This window comes from Mya arenaria, chromosome 7 (assembly GCF_026914265.1).
Source record: "Mya arenaria isolate MELC-2E11 chromosome 7, ASM2691426v1".
NCBI lineage: Eukaryota > Metazoa > Mollusca > Bivalvia > Myida > Myidae > Mya > Mya arenaria.
The window spans coordinates 20854095-20877437 of record NC_069128.1 but is presented as its reverse complement, the minus strand read 5'-3'; the positions used below and the strand labels follow the sequence as shown (position 1 = coordinate 20877437).

At 35.4% G+C, this 23343-nt stretch overlaps 1 protein-coding gene and 1 long non-coding RNA gene across 6 annotated transcripts in view; one reads left to right on the top strand and one right to left on the bottom strand.

Annotated features, from left to right (window-relative positions):
- The window catches only part of LOC128240540 (cys-loop ligand-gated ion channel-like), a 177630-nt gene that overhangs the window by 92171 nt on the left and 62116 nt on the right, over positions 1-23343 (top strand). The window lies entirely within an intron of this gene.
- On the bottom strand, positions 2329-6380 carry LOC128240541 (uncharacterized). Its single transcript, XR_008262185.1, has 3 exons — positions 6250-6380; positions 3847-4052; positions 2329-2600 (listed from the first exon to the last, which is right to left on the bottom strand). It is a non-coding gene; the product is annotated as an uncharacterized LOC128240541 (long non-coding RNA).

The window sequence follows — 23343 nt, the reverse complement described above, 5'->3', positions numbered from 1 at the left end:
AAAATGCAAACACAGATAAGATTAGCTGTCCATTAGCTGATTAGACGAATGTAGTAAAAGGATTATTGAATTTATATGAAAATAATTGCGCACGTGGTTTTGACGTCATATGTAAACAGAAACTGCATAGGTTTGTCGGACATTCGTAGGTCGGACATGATTTATTTTAACCACCTTTCAAAAATGATATGCCATAAAAAAAACTATAATAAGTACAGAATGACTGGATAGGGATTAAGTACTATGCATTAAGCATCCGTCCATACTTATTGTTGTCTATTACAAATTGTACAGTTGCTTGTCTGGATATCTTGCCAAAGCATGTTGGGATATACCCATCACGTTCCTGTTTACATATGACGTCAGAACATTGAGAGATGACACACTGTAACAAGAATAGAGATGTAAAGAATGGAAAACGTTTTTCTTCATGTTAGATTTTATGAACTCACTGCCATGTTTTTTATTCGTTTCCTAATGAATTCACGAGCTACCTATAAATAATTGGATTTCAGAGAAATAGCAAAAAAACGCTTGGTCTGGAAAACGATAAGATTGATCTGAACGTCAAGGATCTTGTTTAGCAAACGATATGTATAAAAGACATTTGTGCCCATGGAGATTTGTCTCTAAGAAAAAAAATGTGAGGGTATAAGCTGTATCACCTTGCTTGTGCAAACGTTCTGTGTTTTCCATTTCGTTCCCATTTCTTTTATGTATAGAGGTGTTTCTCGCAGTTTTACTAAAACAAGCCCAGCGCACAGTAAGAATGTATTCACTTCCACGCATGTCAATAAATTGTAATCAAAGCGCTGAAAGCGCTGCAAGACTGTCGGTGATGTTACTGAAGCAAGCAAACACTGCCGCTACGTTCTTTCAAATGAAACGTGAGCAAATGATTTTATATAAATGATGAACATCCTTTAAGGTAGATTATGATAAGCACAAATATATTGGCTCTACTTAATCATGTATCTAATGGCCTCCAAAAATCTTAATTCAAGTTTCCTAAATGTTAACAGCTTTAAATCAGTTAAATGCACATTCATTATGTTAGAAATGCTTAAATATATGCTATTTGACGTCGCTTCCGTAAGCAATTACATGCCTTCATTTCATTAGGGTTTGTTGAAGCCAATGACTTTAAAATGCAAATACAATACAAACTATACCCAAGATTCAGAGGACATAATAAAAATATAACGTTAAAATGATTCTCGTTCAAGCCTAAAAATGCTCCCACAACTCCTATCAACAGATTCCACATATCTACAAAATTTGTGCTCTTTTTTGGTTACTTTCTTTGATATAAAAGTGAAAATATATATGCATGGTGCTGTGGCGTCATACAAAAAAAACTAATATCTGGACAATTGAATAAAATATGCATGGACCGAACTGACAGCTGGTTTTTCATTGACTTTGAGGCAGTTTTTAAATTTTGACCATTCAAAGTATGAGGGTAGTTGGTACAGTTTTCGATCATATTCAAATGATGGCTGATATTTGCTTATAAACATGTATCCTCTTAGCAGAAGGGTATAAGTAAATGACATAGTTTTAATGACCAATATTGGAGTTGTGACCTTGACCTCAAAATCCAAAGGGTTCATCTGCTGGTCACCACAACCTAAATTTCAAGTTTGAAGGCCATGGGTGCAGGCTTTACCGAGTTGTCACACAGGCAAGCTTTTTGCGTTCAATGTCTCTGTGACAAATCATTAGGGTTTACCTACTGGTCAGGCCCAACCTCGAAATTGTTGAAGGGCGATGGGCAGGCTTTGTCCAGTCATTATTAGCACAACCTTTAAGCATTCATGGTCACTGTGACCTTGAATTTTGACCCAATGACCCCTTAAATCAATAGGGGTCGTATTATGGTAAGGGTTAGCCTCCATGTTGAGTTTGAGGGCCATAGGTGCAGGCATTGTCGACTTATCAGTCAGACATGCTGTAACACCTTCCTGTTCAAGGTCACTGTGACCTTTGACCCAATTAACCCTAAAATCAAACAGGGTCATCTACAGGTTAAGCCCAACTTTCATGTCAAGTTTGACAATAGGTCTATGAGTTGTGGAGTTACCACCTGGAAAAGCTTTGGTCTACTGGCAGACATATGTGCAAAGCAATATACTCCTCTTTTTTGAAGGGGGCCTAATACGGTCGTAAATTGAAATTGATTTAATATTTTTGTTTATTATTTTAATTAACTTACATTACATACAACAAGTACCATTTTGATAATTTTGAATACTAATTTGGGCATGTACATGGGTTTTGGTCTGATGATGAACCCGAAACTACATAGTGATATTCCCTCCGATCAATTCTAAATTAAAATAACCATGAGAAAATAAGCATGTTTTCACTGCACCATGAATAAATATGTCAAACAAAATAAATGTCAAGTTATTCATGATTAATTTCACACTGTTCTTTTGATGATTTACGTGCATTCCTGACTGCAGGTTTTTCCCATTTTCCCACACAGTTATTTTATATTGGCATAACAAGGTTAGATCTTGAGTTGGGTTTGCATTGCTGGACACTATCTCTTTGTCTCCACAGAAAACAAACTGGTGCAAATTTCACTGTGACACCTGCAAAAAAGATATTATATTCTAACTGAACTCTGCATCAATATTCAATTATTTTTATTGGATTTAGGAAATGTCTTTGTTTTAAAGGGTTTATATAACTTAATGCATTTTATTCAATTTAATGCATGATCATGCTGAACTCTTTGACATTGATGGATAAAACAAACAAGAGCTGTCACAGAGACAGCGCGCTCGACTATTCCGCCGCTTTTCGGTGTATGAATTGAAAAGTTTTGGCGAAATATGCATGGATCACTGTTAGATTAGATTTCAATACAAACCATGATGTGCTGAGATATTTACATAAATTGAATGGAAAATATTAGAGGTGGTACGCAAACTTTAACGTAAATTCTAAGTCGAAAAAGTGGCATAATTTTGTCAAAATGCTTGATAGTGTTACCTCCTTCTGTGTACAGGTTGGGGGTATGATGGTGAACAAGTGTGCAAAGTTTCAAAGCCAGATGTCAATGGACTTTGACAATTTTTGAGGTGGTACGCAAACTTTAACATAAATTGTAAGTTGAAAAAGGGGCATAATTTTGTCAAAATGCTTAATAAAGTACCTCCTGTGTACAGGCTGGGGGCAAAATGGTGAACAAGCGTGCACAGTTTCAAAGCCAGATGTCAATGGACTTTGAAAATATTTGAGGTGGTTCGGAAAATTTTACGTAAATTCTAAGTTGAAAAAGGGGTATAATTTTGTCAAAATGGTTGATAGAGTTACCTCCTCCTGTGTATAGGGTGGGGGCATAATGGTGAACAAGTGTGCAAAGTTTCAAAGCCATAGGTCAATGGACTTTGAAGATATTTGAGGTGGTACGCAAACTTTAACATAAGTGGTTACGCCGACGCCGACACCAACGCTCGGGTGAGTAGGATAGCTCTCCTTATTCTTCGAATAGTCGAGCTAAAAAGGCATATGATTTGTGTACGGATTAAACATTATTGAATTAATTGTAAATGTGTTCTTTAATTAATAGACAAGCGGCAACAATTTCCCCAGTCAAAAAGCACCTAAATAATGCTTGCATTTGTATATCTGCAGCTTAATCATTTGCATTTTTTTTTGCTTTGATTATTTACGTCAAATTAATTAGACATGATAATGCTTTAAAATTAGAAATATATTTTTGGGCATCAATCTATTGTGTGTGCCTTCAATCTTGAAATAAATTTCTTCTCAACAGAGGATCAATTTATCATTTTTTTAAAAATAAAAACCAAGATTTTGATTATGACATACCTGCATAGTTAGTGGTCTCCATAACTGCTCAGAAATGCTCTCTATGACAAACAAAGTGCTGGTGTATGGCCAGGGAATAGTGCTGCTCCAACCAGTAGCGCATTTCTTCCTACAGGCAGACAAGCTCCTCAATATGGTTTCTGTCATGGCTGTGATAACAGTATGTAACAGCCCTTTTCTACTTTCCAGAAAATGAATCTTCCAATCTAAATTACAAATTTAAGAACAAATTTATACATATGCACATGTAACAGTATGTGTATACCACGTGATAAATTACATTTTGCTTAAAATAATGACTTAAATCAAAGATAACTTTTCTTTTACAACACCATTTTAAATGAAACAAAGGGCAGTCTATGCCGCTTAAAGAGCCCCGCATTTTTTTTATTTCCGAAATTTGATGAGGTCATTAGTTTCATCAAACACTTCGACAAACCTGTTTCCAAAATAATGTTTTGACAGTGCTCCGTCAGACGGCCGGATTGTGAAAAAGTTTGTCGAAGTGTTTAAAGAAACTCAACTCGCAATCAAACTCTGGTAAAAGACCGAAGGTTGGGGTCTGTAAGCGCCGTAGTCTACGCTTTGTTTCATTTAAAATGGTGAAGAAATAGTGAAGTTATCTTTGTTTAAAGTCTTTTTTCCAAATCATCATATTGCCTTCCGACGTAGCATTTATGACGCAATTTATCACGTGGTATACACACACTGTGTAATGTTGTTAAAAACAAATCATTTAGGTGCCACAACACTATAAAATATTAGGTGAGAATTGATCCAAATCACACTTAGTCATTTAAAGGGACTGTACACCTGGTTGGCACCAAAACAAGTTTGTTTTTTCTGTAACCAATCTCACAATTATTTAATAAAATGTTTTACTCCTTGATATCATAATTTAAAAAAAAAATATATAAAAAAAATTGAGTCAGAGGCCGGGTTCGAACTGGGGTCGCCAAAATTGCATTCCAGAGTTGTATCCACTGTGCTACGAAGGTTTACTCTACGCGGTTGGAATATTTAAGCTATATACCTAACTTGGTAATACCACATGATAACATCGACTAGCCAATCACGCAGAAGGAATGAATTCTACTAGCTAGACATAACTACTGATATTTTTAATGGAAAAAAATAAGAAAAAACTGCAAAAAAGAAATTAATTGTAAACTATGTGATACTTCCGTTAGTGTATTTCAATGCACTGTATACCAAAATATCAAAATCAAGTTTATGTCGGTTTTCGACAATTTTCGCTTTTTTTCTCTATTTTATCATACGGTGTACAGCCCCTTTAAAGCTGCACTCTCACAGATTTACCGTTTTTACAACTTTTGTATTTTTTGCCTTGGAATGACCAATTTCCATAAATATCTGCAAACCTGAGTGATATAAGAATGCTGACAAAATATTACATTCCACTCTTTCGAAACATTTCAGGTCGAAAACTAAGGTTTTTAACTTAAGCGTTACTAACGGTTTAAGAAAAATGCATAAAACATTTGGAACTTAAATATAAAAAAATTCTGACTAATATATTGTCAACAATCTTATATTAATGGTTTACATGCATTTTCACATATATTGGCTTGTTCCAAGACAAAAATAAGTTGCTGCACTCTCAGTCACAGATTGAAGGTTTTGACAACTTCTTTTACTTTTAAGCTTGGAATAAGCTAATGAAAAGCAGTATGAAAACTGATGATATAAGACTGCTGACAAAAGATAAGATCATGTTTTTTATATTTACATTCGTAACTAATGGTTTTTTGGTACTTATGCTTTACTTATAATCTGTGCTGCACTCTCACAGATTAAAAGTTTTGACAACTTTTTTCATGGTTAAAAGCATTACTTATACTTTAATACTGATAATGAGATTTTTATCATAAAACATCATCTTTTGACCATATTAGAATAAGAAAACAGTGATCCAATTTTTCAGTTGTCTTTTTTTACTTCAAATTAATATATGAAAACAGCAATCCACTTTTTCCAGTTGTCTGGTATGACCAGTGTTCAGAAATTCGCATAAAAATAATTCATTCCAAGACCAAGAAATAAAAAGAAAGTTGTTAAAACAGTTAATCTGTGAGAGTGCAGCTTGAACTGTCAGAACATTTAAAGCGATATGCATTATCAGCCAAGTACGGACCTTAGGATTCACATCCAGGCTTCACAACTAGTACATTCATCAGCTTTATTGAACCAGGCACATTTATATTGGTAGACTAGCATTTTACCATTCTGTGCTGGCCAGTAAAGTTCTCAAATGAATTAGAATTCAAAATGTATATATACCTTTGTTCATTTTTTTTTGCCTACTCTGTTTCAACTGAATTTCCTAAACGAATGAGAAATTTCAAAAATAATTACAATATCTCAGCAAATACCTGCACTTACGTGTTTCTTGCGCAATCTGTCAGCTTTGGTAGGCTCAGGTTTCACTTGGTCCATCTCAATACTTATAGTCTTCTTGTTTGATGTATTGCCATCCTATTTTTAAGTCAGGTCAGGGAGCCATTTAAGCTTTGTTCCAGTTGATCTTAACAATACTAGCCTTGTAGCTATGCACTTTTCAATTTGAAAGTTTACAAAAGAACATGGCTGTAATATTTAATAAAAAAATCATAATTGTCAACCCCGGGATGATGGGTTCTAAAGTAAACCTGTGAGAAAAGGTGCTACTGGTATGGTGCTTGAACCCACGACCATGTGAACACTTGCATGGAGATATATCAAACTGAGCTAACCGGGTAACTGATTATTAGGCAGTTCCCAGCTTGGCTTTACAATTGACTGGTGCATTATGCATTACAAAGACAATAAATCAAACACTTGAAGCACTAGTCCAAATAATAGTAACTTGACTGATCATTTTACAAATTTCGAAATGACATATCCTTCACTACATTTTTTGTACCAAAAATGGGTAGTTAATTCTATCAGGATTCTGGGTTATAGCATCTTTCAACAATAAAATGTCATTAAAACAAGAAATATTATCAGATAATGATATTAAATATGAGTTATGTACACAAAAAATAAAATCCGACAAATTATTATGAGTTTGATGAGTGTTTATCTTCATTTCAAAACATAATTATATAAACTGTTATATATGAAGAGCACGGCTGGAGTGCATAGATTTACAACAATCGGAGCCTTTTGGCCATGGCCGAATTGTTACGATTATATATACAAGGTGACTGGTCTATCTCGAAGTTTACCTTGATGGTCGAGTTGTGGTTAAATGCATTAAATGCTTGTTTTGTGAAAAAATCTTTGCACTTGCACATGGTAAAAACTTAAATACAAATATAAACATTTAATATCTATTTCAAACATATTATAATTATCTAACTACAATTTCAATACCTTTCAACCCCCACCCTGTTTTGCACAAACCCGATAAGACGTAAGGGATCAGAAAATTCCCATATACAGTACACTCCACGTGGAACTACCACTTTCTGTTTTCCACCATGGATTTTCGTTATTGCTGACATGACATCCAATTTATCTAAATCGGCTTTCCTTGTTGTTTTCACTCGTTCACCCACTGAGGCTTAACAGTGGACTGTATAATTACAATCGTCGCGTAACTCCGGAGTGAAAACACCACGGAACCCTAAGGAAACCAATAAGAATGTCCTGCTGAACATGTAGCTGATTTTGTGTAATTAATTTAAATACTGTTCTGTATTGTGTTGTTTTAATGTTTTTCAGACTTACTTGCACATAATACGACTTGTAATCCTTTGACGACTTGTAATCCTTTGACGGAGCAAAATTTGCAATATATGTTGATGTCAATTTTTGACCCATATCTTACTCATTTGACTTTAGTCCCAGTTACTTAAAGTAATGTAAACATTTTGTTTGCTATGTATATTCAATTAATTTCTTTTAACTTTTTTACATTAAAACCTCCAGTTAGATAAAAAAAATATGCATTTTTCGCAATAACAAACATGCCAGATAACCAAAAGTAGTCTAAATTCAGTGCACAATACGTCACTACGAAATTTGCGTATCACGTGACTTCCACATTGATAAAAATACTAGATTGAGTTTTAAACTAATAATTTCAAATTACTAACTAAGAAGTAATGGTTTCAATATATTATAAACACAATATTCATACAAACACCGTAACTTTCATAAAGTAGTTCAAGTAAAAGCTGAATTATATTCATTTAGAGAAGGAAATAGATTATGACAATATCTTCATACAGATGTAGATTGTTTTATTGAATATGTCTTCTTTCTTTCTTCACGAGAAAAAATGATTTTGATAAACAGAATAGCTATTAATTGCATATGTCATTATTTATTTTCAATAGTAGCAAGGTAGTTGCAAACCATACAACTCAGAAGTCCGCTTTGAGGCCAATAAAACAACACGACACAATCACCGGCCATACTGGCAATAAAACCCTCGTCTGAAAAAGAGCAACTCGGCAAAAAAAGAGAAACTCGGCGGAAAAAGAGAAACTCGGCGGATTTTAGCGATGAAAGTGGACAACTACTCGGCTGTCTGCGATAAATTAAAAACCCTCGGAGTGACCGAGGAAAGTGGTAGTTGCACATGGAGTGTACTGTAACACGTCTATTTTTTTTAGAATATTGAAGCACATTGTTCTTTTTTGATGGTTGATACGTTTCAGATTAAACAACAATAAAAAATGCAAAATAATTTTAGTGAATAATCAACTCTGACTTGAAAGTAGCATGAACACGTTACGGTGAAGGATTTGCCATATCATTTTTTTTTTAAATCGTAAAATGTCCGTCAACGCACAAATATTTGGACTAAGAGCGCTAGACGTACCTTCGGTGTCCAAAAATCGATCACTTCCTGGCAGCTCATTTCTGGATTGTCTCCATCTAAATTTAACATTTTTGGCTCATACATTGATGTCATTTTTGCTTCGACGAATGTTAAAGCAGTAACACTTAATGCAGGTCGTTTTTTGTAGAGGAACGGGTTCGAAGTAACATTCAATTTCATTTCCGCATAATCGCCGCCATATTGTATGACTTTAAAAACTACACCAAATAGTACAGAACAACAATAGGCATAACGTTGACACACTGTGATAGTTATAATCCGAATAACAAACACAAACAAATACAATAGTTTGATTGCCGCTGAAAAACAATCATTTGAAACAGATAAGCTATTTAACAAAATATTACATGATATGAACTCTTTAACCGCGTATGATTTATTTCTGAATAGCTTTCATTCATAAACTATGTTCTTCGCCGGGTCAGTCGGGGTCAGTCTTGAATGCCGGGATATGTGTGACGTCACACGGGGTGCAAACATGTGGCGTAGCTTACTATTGGATATAGGGTTAAAAGACTTCGTATGTAAATGCTTTGTTTTCATTATTTTGTTCAATAAAACTCATCAAATTGCAAATACAACTATTCTAAGAGTACCACGCAATGTTTTGTCATGAAAAATGCAATAACGCGTCAAATACACATAAGCAAGTAATTGACACCCCACATCCACGTTAGTAGTTCTGTTCCTACGCAGGTGGTGTGTATTAATATATTCATGTTCAATATGTCGTGTCAGGCGACTAGTCGCGTTTCTGAAATACCGCTCTCTAAAAAACCGGAATGCAAATAAAGGCCTTAGAAGTTTGCCAGGATTCCGACACTTGCTAGTTGGGATAAATACGCTTAATCATGAATAGGCGCTTTACATATTAATGTTCAAAAGTATAAACCCCATGCATATGCTAAATTTAAGTAGAAAGTTATTTAGATATGTTTTTGTTTGTGATAAAGCCAACACTTTCTACCCTTATTTGTATCTATAGATATTCATAAACGGTTGGTTTAATATTCGAGATGTGGGGGGTAGTAGATAGCAGGAAGTCCTCATACTCACATTGTTCAATGTATATCGTTTTTATGGAAATTACAATGTCGGAATTAGGAAAATTTTAAGCCTTTCTTATAAACAATACATATAAGATGTAATTCCCTGAGCGTTATTTTAGTTTACAGTTTATAATACATGAAAATTAATGATTCACAAAACAATAAAACGGAAACTATTTTTTTTTGAATTGATAATAATAGAGAACCGAACCGTCACGGACACTACAAATGGCCAAATTTGAAAAAAAAAACTGAATTGTCATACTATACTCACTTTAGAATATAAGAAAAGAATAGGGTTAATAACTTTGCAGGTAAAGTAAAGACCATTGGAAGAAAGAACTTCAATTGCTAAGTGCAACATAGCTACTCAAAATACGGTGAAAATGGCGAATGTAAATAATTTTGTTATTGCAGCACAAGAAATGAAGCCACAATTTGTATTGCACGTTTAATTAAAATGTTTGTCTAAAGTAAATATATCTGTTAAATAAGTAAACTTGCGTTTGAAAGAACACAATAATAAATCTTCTTTAACTATTTAGCACAAGCTATTTGCTGAGAAGGTAAATACAACTGTGAAAGCATGCCAAGAAAATCTTTGTTATAGGTCAATATACTCGTGGAATCTGGAACATTTCTTTGAACAGATCACTTATATCATTATACCATTAAAGAATCAAAATCATTTATTATTTTCTGGATTAAAGAGAACCATGTATTTTAATATTTTTTGTTCGTTTTGAATTGCAATTCAAACACTTAAGCTGGATATAAGGCAAACTCAAAATGGTATACACATACACTATTATGCGGAAGGGATCCACAATAATATGTGTTTGGGTTAAAAATGGAATACAAATACTTAGCAAACCATTTATTAGGGTTCAGTGCAGCTATCTGAAGAGTATTGTTTGTGGGTAACTCCTCCTTCGAATGTTTTTTTCAGGTATGCATAAGCCAAATAGCATGCATATGTGGCAGTAAATTGTACCTTGTAATAAGGAAAACATTTATTTCATAATTACAAATAAGCTTGGCATCAGAAGGTATATATGGTGTGATTCTTGCTATTTCCATGGCTTCCTACAAACCTTTGACATCAGAAGGTATATATGGTGTGATTCTTGCTATTTCCATGGCTTCCTACAAGCCTTTAACATCAGAAGGTATATATGGTGTGATTCTTGCTATTTCCATGGCTTCCTACAAACCTTTGACATCAGAAGGTATATATGGTGTGATTCTTGCTATATCCATGGCTTCCTACAAGCCTTTACATCAGAAGGTATATATGGTGTGATTCTTGCTATTTCCATGGCTTCCTACAAGCCTTTAACATCAGAAGGTATATATGGTGTGATTCTTGCTATTTCCATGGCTTCCTACAAGCCTTTAACATCAGAAGGTATATATGGTGTGATTCTTGCTATTTCCATGGCTTCCTACAAGCCTTTAACATCAGAAGGTATATATGGTGTGATTCTTGCTATTTCCATGGCTTCCTACAAGCCTTTAACATCAGAAGGTATATATGGTGTGATTCTTGCTATTTCCATGGCTTCCTACAAACCTTTGACATTAGAAGGTATATATGGTGTGATTCTTGCTATGTCCATGGCTTCCTACAAGCCTTTAACATCAGAAGGTATATATGGTGTGATTCTTGCTATTTCCATGGCTTCCTACAAACCTTTGGCATCAGAAGGTATATATGGTGTGATTCTTGCTATTTCCATGGCTTCCTACAAACCTTTGACATCAGAAGGTATACATGAAATGATTCTTACTATTTCCATGCTTCCAACAAGCCTGTGACATCAGAAGGTATACATGGAATGATTCTTACTATTTCCATGCTTCCAACAAGCCTGTGACATCAGAAGGTATACATGGAATGATTCTTACTATTTCCATGCTACCTACAAGCCTTTGACAGCAGAAGGTAAATGTGGTGTGATTCTTGCTATCTCCATGCTTCCAACAAGCCTTTGACACCAGAAGGTATACATGGAATGATTCTTACTATTTCCATGCTACCTACAAGCCTTTGACAGCAGAAGGTAAATGTGGTGTGATTCTTGCTATCTCCATGGCTTCCTACAAACCTTTGACATCAGAAGGTATATATGGAATGATTCTTACTATTTCCATGCTTCCAACAAGCCGTTGACATCAGAAGGTATACATGGAATGGTTATTACTATTTCCATGCTTCCTACAAGCCTTTGACATCAGAAGGTATATGTGGTTTTATTCTTGCTATTTCCATGCTTCTCACAAGCCTTTGACACCAGAAGGTATATATGGTGTGATTCTTGCCATTTCCATGCTTTTTACATGCCTTTGACATCAGAAGGTATACGTGGTATGATTCTTGCTAATTCTATGCTTCTTACAAACCTTTGACATCAGAAGGTATATATGGTATGATTCTTGCTATTTCCATGCTTCTTACATACCTTTGACATCAGAAGGTATATATGGTATGATTCTTGCTAATTCTATGCTTCTTACAAACCTTTGGCATCAGAAGGTATATATGGTATGATTCTTGCTATTTCCATGCTTCTTACATACCTTTGACATCAGATGGTATATATGGTATGATTCTTGCTAATTCTATGCTTCTTACAAACCTTTGGCATCAGAAGGTATATATGGTATGATTCTTGCTATTTCCATGCTTCTTACATACCTTTGACATCAGATGGTATACGTGGAATGATTCTTGCTATTTCCATGCTTCTTACAAATCTTTGACATCAGAAGGTACATATGGTATGATTCTTGCTGTTTCCATGGCTTCCTACAAACCTTTGACATCAGAAAGTATATGTGGTATGTCTCTAGCTATTTCCATGCTTCTTACATGCCAGTGACACAAGAATGAGTCCATACTGTGTTTTTGCTATTTCCATGCTTTGTATTGCTATACTCGAGCGATATAGAAATTAAATATACTTTTCTAATATTAAAACGGTGTAATTGTTTTAAAGCTTATTGTAATGATTGAACTATTTGACGGCGGTCGTAATGTCTGTAAAGTGAGAGTGTTAGTGTCTTCCAGGGTTGGGAAGAATATATAGATGTCTTCCAGCCCTGAACGCAATATATTTTATGGAAACGAGATGCCGCACAATATTAGAATACAGGGTTTGTTTGCGTAGAACTTCCACGACGGCCTATGGTAGGTGTTTTCCTCCCATCGATTTTCCAGGGAATCGAAATAGTTAAAGCTTTTGGTGGATCTCGTATGGACGTGTTGAGTAATTTCGTCTAAACACTGGTCATTATACATTGAAGGACGTAAACTATTGTAAGAATTAATAATGTCACAGAACGAGAATGATTTGACAGCATTTGAAGCGAGAAACATAATAATTGAAACCGATATAGATTTAAACAGATGAGATAAAATAACATTTCTGTAATCCTCAAAGGTTTTTTGAATGTAGCACGTACTCTACAATAATGTAAAGCCCAACTTTCGGTGAACATAGCACACATCATCTTTAATCGTTTGTTTTCAATGTTTTGTTTCGATATTCATTTATTAACCATCATAATTCATTTCAATCACGTTGTGTTACCAAGTAAATTGAAGAAGGATAAAAACAACACATACATATATATACTATTATAATATGCTTCAAATAATGATGTGTTATCTATTTTATCTATAAACTCCCATGTTTGACAGACGTTTAGAGGTACCCAGGTGGTTCTCATTACTCTGACGTATTCAATTAACCGAAATACACTTTCAACTTTAAAATAGAAAGATGAATGTTCTTTTTACACAAAGTAAAAACAGAATAACAAGGTACGATATAAAACAAATAATTACATACAAAACGTATTTCTTGTATACACTGATAACTTTGTTAGGAGGGTTAATGTGGGTGTCCCTGTTTAGACTCCGAGGAATTAACGATTGCTAACTAATGTTTGATGATACTTCTATTCACAAGTAGCTGTTTATTGCAAATGTGTTCTACTGTGTTGCTTATATTATTAAGCATGGTCTATTCGGTAAAATTTCATTTCTGTCTCGAACAATGCACAAAACTACCGCAGTTTTCTCCCACCTCAGATAAGTAGATCAAAAAATTTAACCATGCTAGAAATTCTTATCTTGCCCACGGGCAAAGATAAAACAAGTACCCGTATGGAACTCCTTTTTTATGGTCATCACATGTAGCACCATAGAAAGCTTGTCTTGTGGCAATATTTAGAATGCTAATTCATTATTTCTCGCTTCAAATGTCACCCAAAAAGTTCACGCTCCTTTCAAGAAATAATGCATCACTCTCCTCAGAACTATTTAAAGAACGGTTTGACTGTTAACACAATCTGAAAGAGCGCATATCCATGACAACCATGAATTATCACATATCCATACGAATTTATTTTCAGCAAAAAATACATTCTTGCTTTATTTTGTTTAACTGAGGAGGGAGAAAAAGCATCTGCCATAGCCGCTCGTGTAAGATATGTTCATCCCAACACATGAACACGTTATAAATACTCCTTGAATACGTTTGACGGTTCTGTCCTATCGAAGACTTTTGAACTTTCCCCTGTAAGTTCAAGGCAGATTTCCTTTGTTAAATATACAAGAAAGACCATTGATGCAAAGCATCAAAGGGCGCCGTTTAATAGTTTATGCATTTGTTTATGTTGAAAAACAAGGAATGTCAAGGCCAACAAGCATATTACAATGCATCGAACCGCATCCATGAAATTCTCAAAATATTTGTAGTATTCTGCTTAACAACATAGGCTAAAGCATTGAAATTGAAGAGTTTCAAGTTGAACATTTCATTAGGGGTGTGGTACATTAATGAACACCACAGAATTAGGGTGCTTGTGCACTGTACTTTTTGTCATTGCCACCTATCCACAAGTTTTATTTCAATACCATGAGTATTTTGAAAGTAATGCTCTGGTCAAGAGAAAGAGGCAAAGGACATGGTAAAGAAGAGTTGAAAATGGATGTTTTTAGTTCATAGTGATATTAACACAAAAATAGCATGTATCTTATAGGACAATGGCAATTTTTTTCAAATATGATAAAAATAATGCATACAAACTGAATAATTATGTATCAGACTATGCATGAAAGAAATAATACTGTTTCTATTTTTCACAAAAGTTTTGAAATACAACAATGCACATATAAGCATAAATAGGCCAAATATGCACAAAATAATAGTAAACAATGTGTGAAAGTGATACTGAACACTTAAAATAATTTCTTTGTGCATTAAATGAATATATACCAGAAAAGCAACTAAATCAAGTCCAAAATGTATAATAACATGAAGAACACCCCTTTATGAATATCTTCATAACAAATCAGAGTACATGTAAACAATAATCATTTCTATAATTAGTATCAAATGTGTCTACTTTAAAGCATTAAATTAATATATACCAGAAAAGCAATTATAAAAATCCTTAAATGTATTAGAAACTGAAGCCAACAAAGAATAACACCCATTTATGAATATCTCCAAAACAAATCAGAGGTCACCTAAACAATATTCATTCATACAATTAGTATCAAATGTGTATAGTTTTGTGTGTCTGTTCATTATCTTTAAAGTGAAACTCTTTTTTGAAATCAATACATATAACAGGGCTTCCATTAAGAATTTGAAACTGGAAGTATAAACTTCCTGTCCATCAATTTTGGAAGTTTTACACTGAAATGTGGAAGTTAAAATCTCCCGAATATACTATCTTTTTTCACTATTTTTCAATTAGAATGTTAAAAATCAAGTAATTTGTAACTTTAACTTGCCAAATTCAAAGACTTATATTATAATAAATCATTTTATCTTAAGACTGATTGAAATTGTGACCATAAAAGTAATATTGACACAAGGTTTGAATATTTTGAACTTCCAAGCTTTCTACTTTGGTGGTTTTTTCTTCAAAATTATGGAAGTTTTTGTACTTCCTAGAAATCAATTTTGAAAGTTTTAACCCATTTCTAAGGAGTAATATACTTCCAAACTTCCTTTAATGGAAGCCCTGCATATAATTGTATTTATAACACACATCAAATTGACTGATAAAGCAATAACTACTTACTAAATAATGCATTTACTGAAATATTGTTTACTGATTTATAACAAGCTTGTGACTCTGTGTATAATAGCAGAAATCATGAAAAATATTAAATGATTGGTGATTGCTAAAAGATTTACTGTGGTCTTCTATAGTATCACAAGGCAGAAATACCATGTTTTATGTACATTCTGATTAGCAAATTGAACTCAAAATCCTTCATTAGAAACATTGTTGTTGACATCTATCAACCCATTTTGAAAACTCAAAAAAAATAATAATTGTGATAAGTCTTGTTTGGGAGTAAGAGTGCATCTTCAAAAATAGTGTGTGTTTTTTTCACTTTATATGAAATATGTACAAATTCAATTTGACAAATGAGACAAAAAAATTAAGTTAGGAAATAGAAGTAGTAATTGTACATAATACAAAACAACAAAAAAATTGACAAAGCTATATATAACAGGAAATCTATTTGAAACAAAAATCAGTAAAGGCCATAATTATTTAAACTGAATTAAGGTATTTCAGTAATACACACTTTAATAAAAGCTTTCACCGACAACATAGTTATTATCAAGGTACACTATGGGACTTTTATCCAAATTTTGAAGATATTTTACTGTGAATTAAAAAAGTTATTTAAGTTTCATTACACCCAACCCCAAACTCCAAGGGCTACAAAGAGCGACAAGTAAATATTTTGTCTACATTTGATTTTTGTTTCACATTATCAGAGCTTATGAAATAAACACAACAGTTTCTGGTGAAATAAACTTCAGTTAACAGAAAACATAAGTTCAACCGAACAGCATTATTGATACACATGCAAAAAATCATTTTGATTGATCTTGTGAGTCTTCTGAACAGAGCAGTATTTCGATGTTTGAAAATATAAAGCAGTTTTATAATAATAAATTCATAAAAAATAATTAATAATAAGACAACCTGCTGTAATCATTTTAAATATTTTCTTTGATGTCTAATGAACAATTTAAAAGACAATTTATGATAGTTTACCATTCAATTTTGAAGAAAATATACATAATGTCATGTAACCATACATTTTTATAGTTAATAAAATGCTTAAAAATCAACCCTTTTTGTAAAAATTGATAAAGCTTTATTGGACTTACTCATAAAATGTAATCATTCAAATAAATGAATTTTACGTATGATACTAACTCAGAATTCAGATTTAAAAACAATGAATGTACTATTAAAATATGTAAAGAAACAAGAACACTATGTACATGTAGGCGGTAATGCCCCTCCAAAAATGTCAGAGTGAAAGTTCTCAACTAATTTGTCTTTTTAATATTATAACATGTAAACAGTCTCTGTAGGTAATCGATGTCTATTTGTTTTATTTTGTCAATGGTATTCTTACATTTAGAATTTTTCACAATAAGTCTTCACTCTTCAACATTTGAAGTTTGGTCTGTTCCCATGCGTTTGTACTTGTAGTGTGTGCACAGATGATAAATAATCAATGCTGAGTCAATGCTGATTTGGTTTTTATGCCCCTTCAGGTTCTTTACCCATCTAGAATGTTTAGTGCTGTAAAGGAAAAAAAAATGTACTTTAAAAGCCTCTCTAACTTATTAGCATAGATAATAATACTGCCATACATATACAAAATAAAATATAAACAGTTTAATATTTCTCGACATTATTTAAAAAAAAACAAAAACAAGCTGATACATACATGTAGATAATATATAAAGAAAATTACTAAATTTATCAATAAAATTCATCATCATCATCATCATCATCATCATCATCATCATCATCATCATCATCATCATCATCATCATCATCATCATCACCACCACCACCACCACCACTTGATTATTGAATACAGTGAGTTTATAAAACAACAAACACCAACTTAAATATGTTTTATATGAAATACTCACATCATCTCTATCAGATGTGACTGCCTTGTGGATGACATGGATGTCTAATCTGTCTCAATGATCTAACATAGTATTTAATGCAGGCTGGAATTCTTCATAACCCCAATTTGTTGACTTAGTAATATTCAGTCATTTTCCTACCTGAAAGAAATTAGACTTCTGATTATCAACCGGCAGAAACTACAACTGTAAAAGACAAATGCACATGTATCAATTATACATTCTGCACTAATATCCGTTTTAGCCAAGAGTAAGTTGGTAAGCACAAATGTGTAGTTGTTGTGCATATGGTTGATAATGATTCACAACAGTACGGGGTTTTAACGAGACCTACACCAAGCAAATGAATGTCGACCACACTCTCGCGTAAAATCGTGCCAACGAGAGTGATTTATATAATGTTGTAATAACTTGTTTCACAATCGTTGTAAAATAAATATGTTTAAACTAAATGAATGTCGCTAGTGTCAAAGCTGTCGTGGCTTCCAGCCCGAAACCATGTACGTCTTTTCTTACAGGTTTATTTTGAAAATATGCAGTTTGTAAACAAATAATGGATATGTTCACGTATTATGGTATGTTAAAAATAGGTCACATACCAAAACACATCATTTTTAAACAAAATTTTAAGTCTAATATTTTTCTAAGATAAAACAATCAAATAAAAGATTACATACTCATATCATATACATAAATAATGTGCATAAGTACATTTAAAAATATGAAACATGTACATAATGCACCCGTCAATTGTAACCATGGCCCCCCAGGTCCGGGGTTATGCCGGGGATAGCCAGTTTTTACCTTTCAGGTGGCCCTGCAGTGCCGGGTGAATGCGGTGGTTTTGTCTTCGAGCAAAATATAGCGGGGAATATGCCTTACCTAGGCTCCCTGGGATGCGGGGGCATTTGGCAGGGATTTGACCATCAGTTCGTCCTCGCAGGACGAGGATTTTACCTGGGGTTGGCTGGACCGAAAGTCAAAGTAACCACGCCCCACCACCGCATTCACCCGGCACTGCGGAGACACCTCGAAGGTAAAAACACGGTCCTTTTCCCCCGCTATCCCCGGTAAACCCCCAACCTGGGGGGGGGGGGCGTGGTTACAATTGACTGGTGCATAAGTAGATGTAACATGTATATTTATAATAATATATAATTATAGTACATGTATGTAAAAATATTAACACGCTGTCTTAACATTTAGCAAATAAAAATGATTTAAGGATTCCAAAGATAAATTAAAAAACAAACATTTTTGAACACATCAACGTACAAAACTACTCAAAGATACTTACATACATAGCCCTTTGATACGAATATCCCAGTTCCATGCCGATTGTTGACATTCGTTTTTTCGACAGAAAATAGTCTCTTACGCGTATAATTCACTTATAATGAATCAATGTTTTACTGTAATGACTCAAATTGTTAGGTGTATCGTAATCAACTGTCAGTGTGCAGTTTTAGTGTTTACTTATTTTAAACGTATATTCATGATAAAATCATCACCCGAGTTTCAAACTGCTACGATGTAGAAATTTCATAATTGACCTATGAATAGCGGGGAAATACCTTCTGGTTCTAAAAATAGCAACATCCGGTATGTGTTACAACTCGAGGACAATCGTAATAAAAAATTTCTAATGTCACCTTCAACACATTAACAAATAAAGTTAGGTGAACATTTAATTCCAATATCGTTTAGATTAAAGAAAAAAGATTACCTCATGGTTAATCAATGCAGTAAACATAACAAAACAACATAAAACATAATTATTCCCATTCACATAATTACCGGTCCACACATTTTACATTTCCGGCACATGATTTTTCAGATATTTCAGGTAAACAATCGGAAAACGTAAACGAATCGGGAACAGTTATTAAACTTATTTGTCGTTCTTCCGAAATAATGTTTTGAAGATAAATTGAAGACTATCTATTCAACCATAAAAAGCATTTTTAACATCCATGCAAACGCCACCCATTTGCATTTTTTAATCATTATAAAATAACAGTAAATCCCAATTGTCAACCAACTTAAAAACCACTCCTTCCACTAACTAAAATAAATTCCCATTCCATAATAGGCGCGCACTTCAGTGCGGCGCCAACAAAGTCATGCTATTTCCACAACCAAAATGCTTAGTAAATTTTCAAATATTAGATAAGCCTTGATACCTCAATATTGCTAAGCAACACCAAGAACAAAGATACAGGACGTGTCATAGAATACTAGATACGCAATCCATTTATCACAATCAAGTGAGCATTCCATCAGAAACTTGCACTAGTGCCTATTATTATGATTAAGAGGAATTAAGTTGATCAGCGTGTGCAGCGTGTGTAAGGTTTTGTAACTATGTAATAACGACATTGATATCTGCATGCAGATAATTATTTGAATGCGTGAAATAGTAAACGAAATATATAGCAGTTCTGCATATTTTTATTCTAAAACCAATTAGTCGAACCAAACAGCGCAACTCTTTTCTTTGCTAATTGTCTCAAACAATATGTAGTCGTATGCAGGTTTCTTATTAGCAAGAGTAGTGACCCGTGAGTCATTAAGTAGGTTGGCTACTGGGAAACAAGCAAAAGTGGTGACTCGTGAATCATTAAGGTTGGCTACTGGGTAACAAGCAAGAGTAGTGACCCGTGAGTCATTAAGTAGGTTGGCTACTGTGTAACAAGCAAGAGTATTGACCCGTGAGTCATTAAGGTTGGCTACTGGGTAACAAGCAAGAGTAGTGACCCGAGAGTCATTAAGGTTGGCTACTGGGTAACAAGCAAGAGTAGTGACCCGAGAGTCATTAAGGTTGGCTACTGGGTAACAAGCAAGACTAGTGGCCCGTGAGTCATTAAGTAGGTTGGCTACTGGGTAACAAGCAAGATTAGTGGCCCGTGAGTCATTAAGAAGGTTGGCTACTGGGTAACAAGCAAGAGTAGTGACCCGTGAGTCATTAAGGTTGGCTAGTGGGTAGAAAGCAAGAGTAGTGGCCCGTGAGTCATTAAGTAGGTTGGCTACTGTGTAACAAGCAAGAGTAGTGACCCGTGAGTCATTAAGGTTGGCTACTGGGTAACAAGCAAAGGTAGTGACCCGTGAGTCGTTAAGTCAGTTGGTTACTGGGTTACAAGCAAGAGTAGAGACCCGTGAGTCATTAAGTCAGTTGGCTATTGGGTAACAAGCAGGAGTAGTGACATGCGAGTCATTAAGTAGGTTGGCTACTGGGTAACAAGCAAGAGTGGCGACCCGCGAGGAACAAGCAAGAGTAGTGACCCGCGAGTTACAAGCAAGAGTGGTGACCCGCGAGTCATTAAGTAGGTTGTCTACTGGGTAACAGCCAAGAGTTGTGATCCCTGAGTCATTAAGTAGGTTGGCTTCTGGGAAACAAGCAAGAGTAGTGACCCGTGAGTCATTAAGGTTGGCTACTGGGCAACAAGCAAAAGTGGTGACCCGCGAGTCATTAAGGTTGGCTACTGGGTAACAAGCAAGAGTGGTGGCCCGTGAGTCATAAAGTAGGTTGGCTACTGGGAAACTAGCAAGAGTAGTGACCCCTGAGTCATTAAGTAGGTTGGCTACTGGGTAACAAGCAAGAGTTTTGACCCCTGAGTCATTAAGTAGGTTGGCTACTGGAAAACAAGCAAGAGTAGTGACCCGTGAGTCATTAAGGTTGGCTACTTAGTAACAAGCAAAAGTGGTGACCCGCGAGTCATTAAGTAGGTTGGCTACTGGGTAACAAGCAAAGGTAGTGACCCGTGAGTCATTAAGGTTGGCTACTGTGTAACAAGCAAGAGTGGTGACTCGTGAGTCATTAAGGTTGGCTACTGGGTAACAAGCGAGAGTGGTGGCCCGTGAGTCATTAAGGTTGGAAACTTAGTAACAAGCAAGAGTGGTGACTCGTGAATCATTAAGGTTGGCTACTGGGTAACAAGCAAGAGTGGTAGCCCGTGAGTCATTAAGGTTGGCTACTGGGTAACAAGCAAGAGTGGTGGCCCGTGAGTCATTAAGGTTGGCTACTTAGTAACAAGCAAGAGTGGTGACTCGTGAATCATTAAGGTTGGCTTCTTAGTAACAAGCAAGAGTGGTGGCCCGTGAGTCATTAAGGTTGGCTACTGGGTAACAAGCAAGAGTGGTGGCCCGTGAATCATTAAGGTTGGCTATTGGGTAACAAGCAAGAGTGGTGGCCCGTGAATCATTAAGGTTGTCTACTTAGTAACAAGCAAGAGTGGTGGCCCGTGAGTCATTAAGGTTGGCTACTGGGTAACAAGCAAGAGTGGTGGCCCGTGAATCATTAAGGTTGGCTATTGGGTAACAAGCAAGAGTGGTGGCCCGTGAATCATTAAGGTTGGCTATTGGGTAACAAGCAAGAGTGGTGGCCCGTGAGTCATTAAGGTTGGCTACTTAGTAACAAGCAAGAGTGGTGACTCGTGAATCATTAAGGTTGGCTACTGGGTAACAAGCAAGAGTGGTGGCCCGTGTGTCATTAAGGTTGGCTACTTAGTAACAAGCAAGAGTGGTGACTCGTGAATCATTAAGGTTGGCTACTTAGTAACAAGCAAGAGTGGTGACTCGTGAATCATTAAGGTTGGCTACTGGGTAACAAGCAAAAGTGGTGACTCGTGAATCATTAAGGTTGGCTACTTAGTAACAAGCAAGAGTGGTGGCCCGTGAATCATTAAGGTTGGCTATTGGATAACAAGCAAGAGTGGTGACTCGTGAATCATTAAGGTTGGCTACTTAGTAACAAGCAAGAGTGGTGGCCCGTGAGTCATTAAGGTTGGCTACTGGGTAACAAGCAAGAGTGGTGGCCCGTGAATCATTAAGGTTGGCTATTGGGTAACAAGCAAGAGTGGTGGCCCGTGAGTCATTAAGGTTGGCTATTGGGTAACAAGCAAGAGTTGTGGCCCGTGAGTCATTAAGGATGGCTACTTAGTAACAAGCAAGAGTGGTGGCCCGTGAATCATTAAGGTTGGCTACTTAGTAACAAGCAAGAGTGGTGACTCGTGAATCATTAAGGTTGGCTACTGGGTAACAAGCAAGAGTGGTGACTCGTGAATCATTAAGGTTGGCTACTGGGTAACAAGCAAGAGTGGTGACTCGGGGGTAATAAAGTCATTTGGCTACTGGGTAACAACCAAGAGTAGTGACCCGTGAGTCATTAAGGTTGGCTACTGGGTAATAAGCAAAAGTGGTGACCCGCGAGTCATTTTGTCAGTTGGCTACTGGGTTACAAGCAAGTGTAGTGACCCGTGAGTCATTAAGTAGGTTGGCTACTGGGTAACAAGCAAGAGTGGTGACTGGTGAGTAATAAAGTCATTTGGCTACTGGGTAACAAGCAAGAGTAGTGACCCGTGAGTCATTCAGTAGGTTTTTTTACTGGGTTACAAGCAAGAGTGGCGACCCGCGAGTAACAAGCAAGATAAGTGAATCGCGAGTTACAAGCAAGAGTGGTGGCCCGCGAGTCATTAATTAAGTTGACTACTGGGTAACACGCAAGAGTGGCGACCCGCGAGTTACAAGTCAGAGTGGTGACCCGCGAGTCATTAAGTCAGTTTGCTATTGGGTTACAAAAAAAGAGTCGAGACCCGCG